The sequence below is a fragment of the Triticum dicoccoides genome, chromosome 1A, assembly GCF_002162155.2.
Source record: "Triticum dicoccoides isolate Atlit2015 ecotype Zavitan chromosome 1A, WEW_v2.0, whole genome shotgun sequence".
Classification (NCBI taxonomy): Eukaryota; Viridiplantae; Streptophyta; class Magnoliopsida; order Poales; family Poaceae; genus Triticum; species Triticum dicoccoides.
The window spans coordinates 297853533-297869757 of NC_041380.1; positions in this window are offsets into that span (position 1 = coordinate 297853533).

Consider the following 16225-nt stretch of genomic DNA (forward strand, 5'->3'; position numbering starts at 1 on the left):
CGATTGAAATTGGAATTTCATCAGAAGTTTTATCCTATGCATCTTGTTCATCGTGATCGTAATTACATATATAATTTTTGGCCTCGTGAAGGAGAAAGCATCTCTCAAGCTTGGGGAGGCTTAAGTCAATGTTATATTTATGCCCCAATCATGAGCTCTCAAGATAAATTATTATTCAAAAAAATTATGCTCGGCTTTCTCTCGATAATCTCTCCATGCTCGATACTTCTTGTACTGACTCTTTTATGATGAATACTATTGAATTCAAATGGAATTAAACGCAACTCTGAAGATTGGGGTCTCAACGAAGGTAAGGAGTCAGGTATAACACCTAAGTTGTTAAATATTTTATGGAGACCGATGCTTTCCGTGAATTTAGCACTAAATATGGACTTGACTCTGAGATAGTAGCTTCTTTCTGTGAATCCTTTACTACTCATGTTGATCTCCCTAAGGAGAAGTGGTTTAAATATAATCCTCCCATTGAAGTAAAAGTAGTTGCACCTATTAAAGTTAAAGAAAAGACTATCACTTATAATGATCATGTTGTTCCTACTGCTTATATTGAGAAACCATCTTTCCCGGTTAGAATAAAGGATCATGCTAAAGCTTCAACTGTAGTTCGTAAGGGTAATACTAGAACACCTACTCCCTCTGGTCAAATTAAAGTTGAACCTAGTGTTGCTATGGTTAAAGATCTCTTGGCCGATAATATTGATGGGCTTGTTATTTACTTCTGTGATGAAGCTGCTAGAATTGCTAGGCCGGATACTAAAAATAAACATAGACCTATTGTAGGAATGCCTGTTATTTCAGTTAAAATAGGAGATCATTGCTATCATGGCTTATGTTATATGGGTGCTAGTGCAAGTGCAATACCTCATTCCTTATATAAAGAAATTATGCATGATATCGCACCTGTTGAGGTAGAGGAAATTGATGTCACAATCAAGTTTGCCAATAGAGACACTATTTCACCAGTTGGGATTGTTAGAGATGTTGAAGTCTTGTGTGGGAAAGTTAAATATCCTGCTGATTTTCTTGTTCTTGGCTCCTCACAAGATAACTTTTGCCCCATTATATTTGGTAGACCCTTCTTGAATACTGTTAATGCTAGGATCGATAGCAAAAAGGATGTTGTTACTATTGGTTTGGGGGATATGTCTTATGAGTTTAATTTTGCTAAATTTTGTAGACAACCCCATGATAAAGAATTGCCTACTAAAGATGAAATTATTGGTGTTGCATCTATTGCCATGCCTCCTAATGATCCCTTAGAACAATATTTGCTCGACCATGAAAATGATATGTTCATGAATGAAAGAAGGGAAATAGATGAAGTATTCTTTAAACCAGGACCTATTTTGAAACACAACTTGCCTGTTGAAATTCTAGGGGATCCTCCTCCACCCAAGGGTGACCCCGTGTTTGAGCTTAAACCTTTACCTGATACTCTTAAATATGCGTATCTTGATGAGAAAGAGATATATCCTGTTATTATTAGTGCTAACCTTTCAGAGGATGAAGAAAAGAAATTATTGAAAACTCTGAAGAAGCACTGTGCCGCTATTGGATATACTCTTGGTGATCTTAAGGTCATTAGTCCCACTCTATGCCAGCACAAAATAAAATTGGAGAAAGAAGCGAAACCGGTTGTTGATCACCAACGACGATGAAATCGTAAGATGAAAGAAGTGGTAAGAAAAGAAATACTAAAGCTTCTGGAGGCAGGTATAATTTATCTCGTTGCTGATAGTCAGTGGGTCAGTCATGTCCATTGTGTCCCTAAGAAGGGAGGTATTACTGTTGTCCCTACTGATAAAGATGAATTGATCCCACATAGAATTGTCACAGGTTATCGAATGGTAACTGATTTTCGCAAATTAAATAAAGCTACTAAAAAGGATCATTACCCTTTACCTTTTATTGATAAAATGCTAGAAATATTATCCAAACATACACATTTTTGCTTTCTAGATGGTTATTCTGGTTTCTCTCAAATACCTGTATCAAAAGAGGATCAACAAAAGACAACTTTTACTTGCCCTTTCGGTACCTTTGCTTATAGACGTATGCCTTTTGGTTTATGCAATGCACCTGCTACTTTTCAAAGATGTATGACTGCTATATTCTCTCACTTTTGTGAAAAAATTGTTGAGGTTTTCATGGATGATTTCTCTATGGAACTTATTTTGATGATTGCTTAAGCAACCTTGATCGAGTTTTGCAGAGATGTGAAGAAACTAATCTTGTCTTGAATTGGGAGAAGTGCCACTTTATGGTTAATGAAGGTATTGTATTGGGGCATAAATTTTTTGAAAGAGGTATTGAAGTTGATAAAGCTAAGGTTGATGCTATCGAAAAGATGACGTGTCCTAAGGACATTAAAGGTATAAGAAGTTTCATTGGTCATGCCGGTTTTTATAGGAGGTTCATTAAGGACTTCTCTAAAATTTCTAGGCCTCTGACTAATCTCTTACAAAAAGATGTTCCTTTTGTCTTTCATGATGATTGTGTAGAAGCATTTGAAATACTAAAGAAATCTTTGATTTCTGCACCTATTGTTCGGCATCCTGATTGGCATTTACCACTTGAAATTATGTGTGATGCTAGTGATTATGCTGTAGGGGCTGTTCTAGGACAAAGAGTTGATAAGAAATTAAATGTTATCCAATATGCTAGTAAAACTCTAGACAGTGCTCAAAGAAATTATGCTACTACTGAAAAAGAATTTTTAGCAGTTGTGTTTGCTTGTGATAAGTTGAGACCTTATATTGTTGATTCTAAAGTAACTGTTCACACTGATCATGCTGCTATTAAATATCTTATGGAAAAGAAAGATGCTAAACATAGACTTATTAGATGGGTTATCTTGCTTCAAGAATTTGATTTTCATATTATTGATAGAAAGGGAGCTGAGAACCCTGTTGCAGACAACTTGTCTAGGTTAGAGAATATTCTTGATGACCCACTACCTATTGATGATAGTTTTCCTGATGAACAATTAGCTGTCATACATGCTTCTCGTACTGCTCCATGGTATGCTGATTATGCTAATTACATTGTTGCTAAATTTATACCACCTAGTTTCACATACCAACAAAAGAAAAAGTTTTTCTATGATTTAAGACATTACTTCTAGGATGACCCACACCTTTATAAAGAAGGAGTCGATGGTGTTATTAGATGTTGTGTACCTGAGGGTGAACAGGAGCAGATCCTACGCAAGTGTCACTCTGAGGCTTATGGAGGACACCATGCTAGAGATAGAACTGCACATAAGGTATTGCAATCCGGTTTTTATTAGCCTACTCTCTTCAAAGATGCTCGTAAGTTTGTCTTGTCTTGTGATGAATGTCAAAGAATTGGTAATATTAGTAGATGTCAAGAAATTCCTATGAATTATTCACTTCCTATTGAACCATTTGATGTTTGGGGCTTTGATTATATGGGACCGTTTCCTTCCTCTAATGGGTATACACATGTTTTAGTTGCTGTTGATTACGTTACTAAGTGGGTAGAAGCTATTCCAACTAGTAGTGCTGATCATAACACCTCTATTAATATGCTTAAAGAAGTTATTTTTCCGAGGTTTGGAGTCCCTAGATACTTAATGATTGATGGTGGTTCACATTTTGTTCATGGTGCCTTTCGTAAAATGATTGCTAAGTATGATGTTAATCATAGAATTGCATCTCCATATCACCCACAGTCTAGTGGTCAAATAGAACTGGGTAATAAAGAGCCTAAATTAATTTTGCAAAAGACTGAAAGACTGTTAATAGATCTAGAAAGAATTGGCCCAAGAAACTTGATGATGCATTATGGGCTTATAGAACTGCATATAAAAATCCTATGGGTATGTCTCCGTATAAGATGGTTTATGGAAAAGCTTATCACTTACCTCTTGAACTAGGACATAAGGCATATTGGGCCATTAAAGAGCTCAATTATGATTTCAAACTTTCCAGTGAGAAGAGGTTTTTTGACATTAGCTCACTTGATGAATGGAGAACCCAGGCTTATGAGAATGCCAAACTGTTTAAATAAAAAGTTAAAAGATGGCATGACAAAAGGATACAAAAACGTGAGTTTAATGTAGGTGATTATGTATTGTTATACAACTCTCGTTTAAGATTTTTTTGCAGGAAAACTCCTCTCTAAATGGGAAGGTCCTTACATCATCGAGGAGGTCTATTGTTCCGGTGCCATAAAAATCAACAACTTCAAAGCCACAAATACGAGGGTGGTGAAAGGTCAAAGAGTCAAACATTATATCTCAAGTAATCCCATAAATGTTGAAACTAATGTTACTGAAACCGCAACCCCGGAGGAATACATAAGGGACACTTTCCAGAATGTTTCAGACTCCGAAAAGGAATAGGTATGTGGTACAGTAAGTAAACTGATTCCAAAACAGTTCCAATAGAAATTTTTCTCCGTTTTGGAATATTTAAGGAAATAGGAAAATAAGAAGCAGTCCAGGATGGACACGAGGTGTCCACGAGGGTGGAGGGGGCACCCCCTGCCTCGTGGGCCCCTCGTGTGCTCTCCGGACTCCGTTTTCTTGCACGTACTTCTTTTGGTCGATAAAAATTCATTATATAATCTCCCGAAGCTTTTGACCACCGTACCACGCAAACATCCTTTGTTTTTGTTTTGAGCTGTTTCTGCTACAGATTAGAGCAATATATCATCCCAAGATTCGGAGGGAGAAAGATATGTGGCTTATGACCTTGCAGATCATAAGGTCTACGTGGACTTGGAGCATTGTGGTTGGACCACAGAGGAAGAAGAAGACTATGAGCCTAGGGGAAAGGAGGAGAGGAGCTCAGATGAATATGAAGTCCCATTACCTCAACCTGGGGACATGCATGTGGAGTTCAAAAGGTCAAGCCTCCCCGATAGAGCAAAGAAACCTAAGATCGAGTTGATCCCTTTTCGCCTCTTGCAGGAAAACAAACAGGAACTATGCAAAAAGATATTAAGCCTTGAGCAGAAGATCGATGACCTAAGGGAGCAAAATTCTATCCTCAAGCGCAAATTAAGGAAGAAGCACACGCCATCAACAACTCCATTATCACCCCCTCCGAAGAAAGAGACATAAGCACAAGGGTATGGGCACTCCCCTTGGCAACTGCCAAGCTTGGGGGAGTGCCCGGTATCGTATCACCATCACACCTTTATCTTTACCGTTTTTCTTAGTTCGATCCTTTTGGTAATATCTTGATCTAGTAGAATAAAGTTTTAGTATGATATAGTTTTGAGTTTTGCTTTATGACCCTTCTATGTAATCGAGTCTGTGAGCTATATATAATAATGATTAGTGTTGAGTCAAGGGCTTGATTATCTTACTATGATCTTGAGGGAATAAAATAAAAGAGAAAGAATAAAAAGAAATAAAGAGATCATATGGATCTTATGGAGAGTAATGACTTCAAATATAAAGAGTATGATAAATAAAAGTTGTTGAAAGTTGACAAACATAGTTTTGGTCATCGTTGCAATTAAAAATAAGTAATAAAGAAAGAGAGGTTTTCACATATAAATATACTATCTTGGACATCTTTTATGATTGTGAGCACTCATTAAAATATGACATGCTAAAAAGTTGATGTTGGACAAGGAAGACAACGTAATGGGTTATGTTTTCTTACATCCGAAATAAATTATATTGTCATGGATCATCCGACAAGTTGAGCTTGCCTTTCCCTCTCATGCTAGCCAAATGCTTTTCACCAAGTAGAGATACTACTTGTGCTTCCAAATATCCTTAAACCCAGTTTTGCCATGAGAGTCCACCATATCTACCTATGGATTGAGTAAGATCCTTCAAGTAAGTTACTATTGTTGCAAGCTATAAAAATTGCTCTCTAAATATGTATGATTTATTAGTGTGGAGAAAATAAGCTTTATACTATCTTGTGATGTGGAAGAAATAAAAGCGACGGACTGCATAATAAAGGTCCATATCACAAGTGGCAATATAAAGTGATGTTCTTTCACATTAATATTTTGTGTATCCAACCATAAAAGCACATGACAACATCTGCTTCCCTCTACGAAGGGCCTATCTTTTATTCTTGTCTTATACTTCATGCAAGAGTCACGGTGATCTTCACCTTTCCTTTTTACATTTTATCCTTTGGCAAGCATAATGTGTTGGAAAGATCCTGATATATATAGCTAATTGGATGTGAGTTTTCATGAACTATTATTGTTGACATTACCCTTGAGGTAAAAGGTTGGGAGGCAAAACTATAAGCCCCTATCTTTCTCTGTGTCCGACAAAAACTTCATACCCATAAATATTGCATGAGTATGAGCAATTGTGAAAGACTAAATGATAGTTGAGTATGTGGACTTGCTGAAAAGCTCTTATATTGACTCTTTCCGATGTTATTATAAATTGCAATAGCTTCAATGACTGAGATTATAGTTTATTAGTTTTCAATGAAGTTTCTGATTCATACTTGAAATTGTCATTGAATTGTTACTTTAGAATAAGAAATCATATGAATATATATATATATATATATATATATATATATATATATGTTGCTGTCCTAAGAATGATCATGATGCCCTCATGTCCGTATTTTATTTTATCGACACCTCTATCTCTAAACATGTGGACATATTTTTAGATCTCGGCTTCCGCTTGAGGACAAGTGAGGTCTAAGCTTGGGGGAGTTGATACGTCCATTTTGCGTAATGCTTTTATATCGATATTTATTGCATTATGGGCTGTTATTACACAATATGTCACAATACTTATTCCTATTCTCTCTTATTTTACAAGGTTTACATGAAGAGGGAGAATGTCGGCAGCTGGAATTCTGGGTTGGAAGAGGAGCAAAAATTAGAGACCTATTCTGCACATCTCCAAAAGTCCTGAAATTCCACGGGAGCACGTTTCAGAATATATAAAAAATATTGGGCGAAAGAAGTACCAGAGGGGGCCACCCACCATCCACGAGGGTGGGGGCGCGCCCTACCCCCCTGGGCGTTCCCCCCTGCCTTGTGGGTCCTCTAGCAGCCCTCTGATGCCCATCTTCTACTATATGAGGTCTTTCGTCCAGGAAAATTAATAAGCAAGCTCACGGGACAAAACTCCGCCGCCACGAGGCGGAACCTTGGCGGAACCAATCTAGGGCTCCAGCGGAGCTGTTCTGCCGGGGAAACTTCCCTCCGGGAGGTGGAAATCATCATCATCGTCATCACCATCGATCCTCTCATCGGGAGGAGGTCAATCTCCATCAACATCTTCACCAGCACCATCTCATCTCAAACCCTAGTTCATCTCTTGTATCCAATCTTTGTCCCAAAACCTTAGATTGGTACTTGTGGGTTGCTAGTAGTGTTGATTAATCCTTGTAGTTGATGCTAGTTGGTTTATTTGGTGGAAGATCATATGTTTAGATTCTTTATGCATATTAATACCCCTCTGATTATGAACATGAATATGCTTTGTGAGTAGTTACGTTTGTTCCTGAGGACATGGGAGAAGTCTTGCTATAAGTAGTCATGTGAATTTGCTATTCATTCGATATTTTGATGAGATGTACGTTGTCTTTCCTCTAGTGGTGTCATGTGAACATCGACTACATGACACTTCACCATTGTTTGGGCCTAGAGGAAGGCATTGGGAAGTAATAAGTAGATGATGGGTTGCTAGAGTGACATAAGCTTAAACCCTAGTTTATGCGTTGCTACATAAGGGGCTGATTTGGATCCATATGTTTCATGCTATGTGTTGGGGATATAGCTAGCAGGTATGACCCGCCCAGGAGGGGCCGGGTCAATCACAATGGCGGATTACTTAAAAGAAGCCTGACGAGTATACAAGGCGATGGTTCATGATAAGGCTTGCAGTAGGCCCAAGCCCAGAGGCAGCTTAAGGCCCGTAACTGTAAACCGCCATGTATGAATAAGACTTGTAAAGTAAGGCATGTAAAAGAAGTCACCGAGCCAGACACGTTGTATGAGCCAGCCGGGACTCTTTAGACCGCTGGGCGTCAAACCGTGTATATAAGGGGATGACTCGGCGGCGGCTTAGGGCAAGAAACAATAGATAGAGAGCCAAGCTAGCGTATTCGCTCCTTGGTCATCGAAACCTAGCAATAACACATCAACTGGACTAGGCTTTACCTTCACCGTAAGGGGCCGGACCAGTATAAACCTCTCATGTCCTTTGTCCCTATTAACCCCTTTAAGCTTCCTAGTTGCGATGGCTCCATGACTAAGTCCTTTCACTAGGACATCTGTCGTGACAATTCCATGACAGTTGGCGCCCACCGTGGGGCTCGCGCACGATGGATTTGAGTTCTTGAAGGGCAGCTTCAAAGGGCTCAAGGGATACGCTATGAGCCGGATGACCAAGAGTCGTCGCGGCAAGCTCTACATCGACGATGCAGGCTAGGCCCCCGACGCCGGCTCAATTGAGTACGGGTACCGGGTCCCCTTCGGCGGAATCCTCGTCTTCATCGGCCGGATTGGCGAGCCGGGCCCTGTGCCAGACATCTATACCGACCTCATCGAGACGGCTCAGCGCGTAAGACCCGCCTGGACTCAGCCCACTGTAAGGCATGCCTTCATGGGTTGCATCCATGGAAGGGAACTTTCTGAAGGATCGGTGGACGGCGGTGAGACGGCCATCTACTCTGACGGTAAGTCATCCATGGGCGAGACATATTCTTTGTATCAACTACAAGATGGCGGGCTTGGGGGCTATTCTGATGGCAGAAGTATTCCAGACCCCTTTGAGCCGCTGAATAGAGCGGGGATCTTCATGACTGGTACGCAGCCCGCTCAAAACTCTACGGCCACGACAGCGATAACCACTGGGTCGGCAGCAGCCGGGTCAGGAGACCCCACGCGCCCGCCGGCTCAGGTGCTGATGGATCTCATGGACAGGATGACGGCCCTATTGACTGCCGTGGTCGAGCTGGTAGATAAGGCTCAGCATGACATGGAGGTGGCACGGTAACGTGGAGAGGTAGCACAAGCCAAGGAAAACTTGGGGGCGGAGGATGTCAGGACGGCTGCAGAGCAGGCGACTCTGGATGCTCGGGCTCAACAGCTTGTAGCAGAGACCTTTTGACTCACGGTGGATTTGAACGCATCAAACGAGGTTATGAGGAGAAGGCACCAGAAGGCTCAATCATGTCTACCTCTGATTTACGATCCTAGGAACCTCTTCCACACACACGGGGCTAGTCCCAGTAACCTGCCGGAGGCAAATCGGATTACAACACCCGGGGCTGGGGCGCCGGTTCAACCGCGGGCTATGGAACCCCCTCGTATGAATAATGCTCCACCTCATTATACACCAACACCATCGGGTCACTTTGCTAACCCTTTGCAGAATCTGATCGCTGCGTCGGCTCGTTTGGTGGCTCTCCCGATGGAAGGCGACTCTCCAACGATGATCGAAACACGAAGGGTCAGAGAACTTCTTCAGACGGCTCTGGCATAGCAGGAGGCATACTCTTATAGTCGAGACAGGATCCATTCGACCCCGCGCCCAAGCCGGAACCCGAGCTATAGCATGCATATGGATTCAGCGGCCATGTCAAGCAACGCCCAACGCCGTAACCAGCTACACATGCATGACCCGGCGCATGATGGAGCTCTCAACTTGGTTGATCGGGACATGATCCGCCAAGAGGCTGAGCAGGCGGTTCAACAGGCAGCTAAGCAGGCGGCTCATCAGGCTTTTCCGGTTTATCCGATGACCTCTGTTGAAGCAGGTGTGGCCACAAGGACAGGAGGTGTCCCTTGTTTGGTGTCGGCTCTGCGTAATGAGCATTTGCCAAAGGACTTTAAAGGGCCTCGTAAGGTGCCTAATTACACAGCCGACTTACAGCCTGGGGCATGGATTAATAGTTACGAGATGGCCATGGAATTATTGGAGGTCGGTGACGCAGCAATGGCCAAGTATTTCACTATGATGTTAGATGGGATAGCTCACACTTGGTTGAAGGGGTTGCCACCCAATTCCATCGGTTCATGGGCGGAGTTAAAAGCCCGTTTTATTCAGAACTTCAAAGATACATGCAAGCAACCCATGTCGATTGTGGACTTGACTAATTGCAAGCAAGAGGAAGGTGAATCCACAACCCATTGGGCGCACCGGGTCAAGGAAATAATACATTCATCTGATAAGATGGATGCCGGCTCCTCGGTCTTAATATTGGAGAAAAATTGTCGTTTTGAACCTCTGAAACAGAAGCTGGGGTGGCTCAAGCATGATTGTAATGACATGGGCCAATTGATGGCGGCTTTGGTAAAATACGCCGATTCTGATAGTACCAAGGATCCCATGTTTGACAAAGAGAAGACGGGGAAGGGAAAGAAGAACGGCAATGACAAAGGTCACCAGCATAACCCGGCAAATCAAGGAGGTAATAATAAACGTAAGGCTGACGGTAGTCTGGATTTTGTGGCTAACACCAACGCACAGGGCAACAATCAATGGCGTAAGGGGAGGCCACCTCCTCGGTCAGGCGGGTCAGGTCCCACCCTCGAAAAGCTGCTACATGAACCCTGTCCGAGACACGACACCCGGGAGAAGCCGGCCACCCATCTATGGAAAGACTTACGATCATGAAGGCTTTTAAGAATTCTAACATGTTCGATGGTAACCACATACCTGGCGGCGGCTCAGGCGGTGGCAGTTTTCATGGCCCGGGCGGCGGCTCAGGCGGTGGCAGCTTTCATGGCCAGGGCCCTGAAGGCAGTCAAGGCGGCTATAACCAGCAATCTGGCCAAGGTGGTCAGCAACAGCAATAGTCCGGTTATCAGAGTAACCCAAAGCAGCTGTAGTGGGCAGTATCATGTATTCACCACCAGTTTGTGCAAAAGGGACCAGAAACTTCATAAGAGAGTTGTGAACGCTGTTGAGCCAGCGGTTCCTCGTTATCTGAGATGGTCTGAGCAGCCTATTCTATGGAGTAGGGAAGATCACCCTCCCCGGGTTGACAATCCGGGTCATCTGGCTTTGGTGGTGGCGCCTTAGGTTGGTGGGTATAAATTCACTAATGTACTCATGGATGGAGGCAGTGGCATCAACATCCTCTGTTATGAGATGTTCTATCGCATGGGGTTGACTGACAAAAGTCTTAAGACGTCCAACACTGTTTTTCATGGAGTGGTGCCTGGTAAGTCGGCATACCCAGTTGGTAAGATTGAGCTCGAAGTAGCCTATGGAGATGAGTATGATTCTAGGGCTGAGAAGTTAACTTTTGAAGTGGTCAAAATCAAAAGCCCATATCACACTCTGTTTGGACAGCCGACTTACGCTAAGTTCATGGCACGGCCGTGTTATGTTTATTTACAACTTAAAATGCTAGGTTATAAGGGCACTATCACAGTGCATGGAACTCGGAAGATAGCCCTGGAATGTGAAGAAGGTGATGCTGCTTATGCAGAATCTGTTTGTGCAACAGAGGAATTGAAGTTTTACAAGGATAATGTTGACCCGGCGGACATGACATCTTTGAAGAAGCCAATTACGGGGCATGAGCCGGCACTGAAATTTAAGTCAGCTGACGATACCAAGATGATTGATTTTGTGCCTGGCGACTCATCCAAACAGTTCATTATCAGTGCTAACTTGGATCCAAAATAGGAAAGCGTGCTCATCGATTTTATCCGTGAGAACCGGGACATCTTTGCATGGAAGCCTTCTGACATGCTGGTGTACTGAGAGAACTCGTTGAGCACACTCTCAATATTGATCCAAAGTTTAAGCCGGTCAGGCAGCTTCTTCGACGGTTCAACGAGGAAAGGCGTAAGGTTATTGGGGAAGAGGTGGTCCGGCTCTTGGTGGCCGGGTTTATTGTTGAAGTTTTTCACCTAGAGTGGTTGGCTAACCCGGTGCTTGTGCTCAAAAAGAACGACACCTAGCATATGTGTGTGGATTACACAGATTTAAACAAGGCTTGTCCGGCTGATCCTTTTCTCTCCCTAGTATTGATCAAATCATTGATGCTACGGTGGGTTGTGAGCGTTTGAGTTTTTTGGATTCTTATTCTGGCTATCATCAGATCAAAATGGCAGTTAAGGACCAGGATAAGACGGCTTTCATTACCACGTTTGGAGCCTTCTGCTATGTGTCTATGCCTTTTGGGCTTAAGAGTGCCCAGGCAACTTATCAGCGATGTGTGCAGAACTGTCTTCATAATCAGATTGGGCGTAATGTTCATGCTTATGTGGACGATATAGTGGTGAAATCCAGAGAAAAGGAAACTCTGGTAGATGATATGAAGGAAACCTTTGATAACCTCCGGGTCTATAAGGTGTTTCTTAATCCGGCCAAGTGCATTTTTGGAGTCCGAACTGGCAAGCTTTTGGGTTTTTTGGTGTCTAACAGAGGCATTGAGGCTAACCCAGAGAAAATTAAGGCGATTACGTCTTTGGCTAAACCGGCGTGCATCAGTGACGTTCAGCGGCTGGCGGGTCGTGTTGCCGCTTTAAGCTGGTTCATAAGCCGGTTAGGTGAGAAGTCTATGTCGTTGTATCAAATGATGAAGAAGATAGATGACTTTGTCTGGAGTGATGCTGCTAACTCTGCCTTTGCAGATCTGAAAAGACAGCTCGCCAAGCCGCCGGTTCTTGCTTCTCCCGTTGAGAAGGAGCTACTGTTGTTATATGTGGCTGCTAACACACGTGCTGTCAGTGCGGCTATTGTTGTAGAGCGCAAGGAGGCTAGCAAGGAACATCCGGTTCAACGGCCGGTTTACTACGTCAGTGATGTGCTCATTGAGTCCAAGCAGAGATATCCACATTGGCAGAAGCTTGTTTATGGGGTGTTCATGGCAAGCCAGAAGCTTAAGAATTACTTTCAGGGTCATCCTGTAACTGTGGTTAGCTCTTCTCCTTTAGGAGATATTATTCAAAATCGAGAAGCCACAGGATGAGTCGCCAAGTGGGCCATTGAACTTGGGTCTCATAGTTTAAAGTATGTGCCACGTACTGCCATCAAGTCTCAAGCACTGGTGGATTTCATTAACAATTGGATGGAGTTGAAGATACCTGAAGAGAAGCCACACAACACATATTGGACGATTCATTTTGATGGGTCCAGACAATTGGAAGGCTCGAGGGCTGGAGTTGTTTTAACCTCTCCTCGAGGTGAAAAGTTTTGTTATGTCTTGCGATTGATGTTTCCTTGCACTAACAACGCAGTTGAGTATGAGGCCTTACTCCATGGTCTTCGAATGGCTAAAGAAATGAGTTTAAGCCGGGTACGGTGCCTAGGCGACTCAGATTTGGTGGCTGAGCAAGTATCAGGAAAGTGGGACTCCAAGGATCCTCTCATGGCGGCTTATCGCCGTGAGGTCGACGCTGGTGTTGGAAACTTCAAGGGTTATCAAGTGGAGCACATTCACCATAGAAAGAACGAAGCGGCCAATGCTTTAATCCGGTTGGGATCTCAGCGTAAGCCGGTGCCACCTAACACTTTTTTAGATGTTCTGCATAACCCTTCTGTCAAGTTACCTACAGAGGAACACTTGGCCGTTCCTGACCCGGAGGCACAATTGGTGGCGGCTCTTCATGTCATTCCAGATTGGACAGTGCCATATTTGGCTTATATGAACCGGGGCGAGTTTCCGGAGGATGAGACCTTGGCTAGACAGATAACACGGCGGTCTAAGTCAATGACAATTTCCAATGGTGAGTTGTATCATCGCAGTGTCACCAGAGCATTTCAACATTGTGTTTCTCCTGAAGAAGGTCAAGAAATTCTTTGTGAGATCCATGAAGGAGATTGTGGTCATCATGCCGGTTCGAAGTCTCTTGTGGCCAAAGCTTTTCGTCATGGTCAGTAGGTGCGATGGGTGTCAAAAGTTTGCACAACGAGCGCACGTGCCGGCTCAAGAATTGCGAATGATTCCAATTACTTGGCCGTTTGCAGTTTTGGGGCTTGATGTGGTTGGACCTTTCAAAAGACCCAAGGATAAAAAGACACATCTTTTGGTGGTAGTTGACAAATTCACAAAATGGGTTGAGGTAGAGCTGGTTAGCAAGTGTGATTCAGTCACGATGGTTCAGTTCATGAAAAAGGTGATCTTTCGTTTTGGCTTTTCACACAGCATTATAACTGACAATGGTACTAATCCGTCCAAAGGTGCTATGGAGGAATTTTGTCGACATGAGCATATCCGGCTTGATGTTTCGTCAGTAGCTCACCCCCAATCCAATGGTCAAGCTGAGAGTGCAAATCAGGAAATCTTAAAAGGTCTCAAGCCCCGGCTTATGGTTCCTTTACAATGGACACCGGGTTGTTGGGTAGAAGAGTTACCCTCGGTGCTATGGAGCATCAATACCACTCCTAACAGGTCTACAGGTTATACGCTTTTCTTCATGGTTTATGGAGCAGAAGCAGTCCTGCCTAGTGACATCCGTCATGACTCGCCCCGCGTGGCGGCTTACGTTGAAGCTGATAATGAACAAGCCCGACAGGATGCACTTGACTTGTTATATGAGGAGCGAGACTTGGCAGTGGCACGATCAGCAATTTACCAACAGGACCTGCGCTGTTATCACAGCCGTCGAGTTAAGTCCAGAACCTTTCAAGAAGGTGACCTGGTGCTCCAGCTCATCCAGGATCAGTCTGATGCACACAAGCTATCCCCACCTTGGGAAGGACCCTTTGTGGTCAGCAAGTACTTGAACAACGGGTCATATTACCTTATCGACGTTCGAGAGCACAAAGACTCATGTAAGTCGGAGGAGGAGACCCGCCGGCCGTGGAATATTGCTCATCTTCGGCCTTACTATACTTGAGCCACCGGCTCTCATAATGTACATACTTTGATGTTGTATATATTATGATAAGTAATAAAGTAGGACATCTGTCCTTTTCATCTTCAATGATTACATATCTTTATTATTCTAACTATTCAATGACCAGTTGGGGGCTGATCGTATTCGAATCTAGCTTAACCCTCTAGGTCCGGCTCATGATCGTATTCAAATCTAGCCGTTAAAACCTTATGGTCGCTAGGGGGATTCCTATTCAAACATAGGTCGTATTCGAACCAAAGAGGACATAGCTGTCGGTACCCTTTTGATCGGCACACTACCAAACTCACTAGGGGGCTTCCTGATCATATTCGAATCATAGCTCAACCGCTTTTGGGTCCGACATTGATCGTATTCGAATCAGCGTCGTTAAAAAACCTCTCAAGGTCATTTGGGGGCTTCCTGTTCAAACATAGGTCGTATTCGAACCAAAGAGGACATAGATGTCGGTACCCTTTTGATCGGCACACTGCCAAACTCACTAGGGGGCTTCCTGATCATATTCGAATCATAGCTCCACCCCTTTTGGGTCCGACTGTAACGCCCTTGATGCGGCTATATCTCCCACGTGTCGAAGCACGACTTAGAGGCATAACTGCATTGAAAGCAATGTCGCAAGTGAGGTAATCTTCACACAACCCATGTAATACATAAGGGAAAAAGATACATAGTTGGCTTACAATCGCCACTTCGAACAATACATGAATAAAGCATTACATCAACCAGATACAATCAAGGTCCGACTACGGAACCAAAATAAAAGAAGAACCCCAAATGCGACAAGGTCCCCGATCGACCCCAACTGGGCTCCACTACTGATCCACTAGAACGAAACAAAGGACAAGATCTTCATCGAGCTCCTCCTGATCTTGGTTGTGTCATCTGCACGGACTCATCGGCACCTGCAAGCTGGTTTTGGAAGTATCTGTGAGCCACGGGGACTCAGCAATCTCGCACCCTCGCGATCAAGACTATTTAAGCTTATGGGTAAGGTAAAGGTATGAGGTGGAGCTGCAGCAAGCGAGTAGCATATATGGTGGCTAACATACGCAAATGAGAGCGAGAAGAGAAGGCAAAAGCATGGTCGAACAACTATGATCAAGAAGTGATCCTAGAACAACCTAAGTCAAGCATTACTCCAACACCGTGTTCACTTCCCGGACTCCGGCGGAAAGAGACCATCACGGTTACACACGCAGTTGATGTATTTTAATTAAGGTCAACTTCAGGTTTTCTACAACTGGACATTAACAAATTCCCATCTGCTCATAACCGCGGGCACGACTTTCAAAAGTTCAAATCCCTGCAGGGGTGTCCCAACTTAGCCCATCACAAGCTCTCACGGTCAACGAAGGATATTCCTTCTAGCGGGAAGACTCGATCAGACTCGGAATCCCAGTTACAAGACATTTCG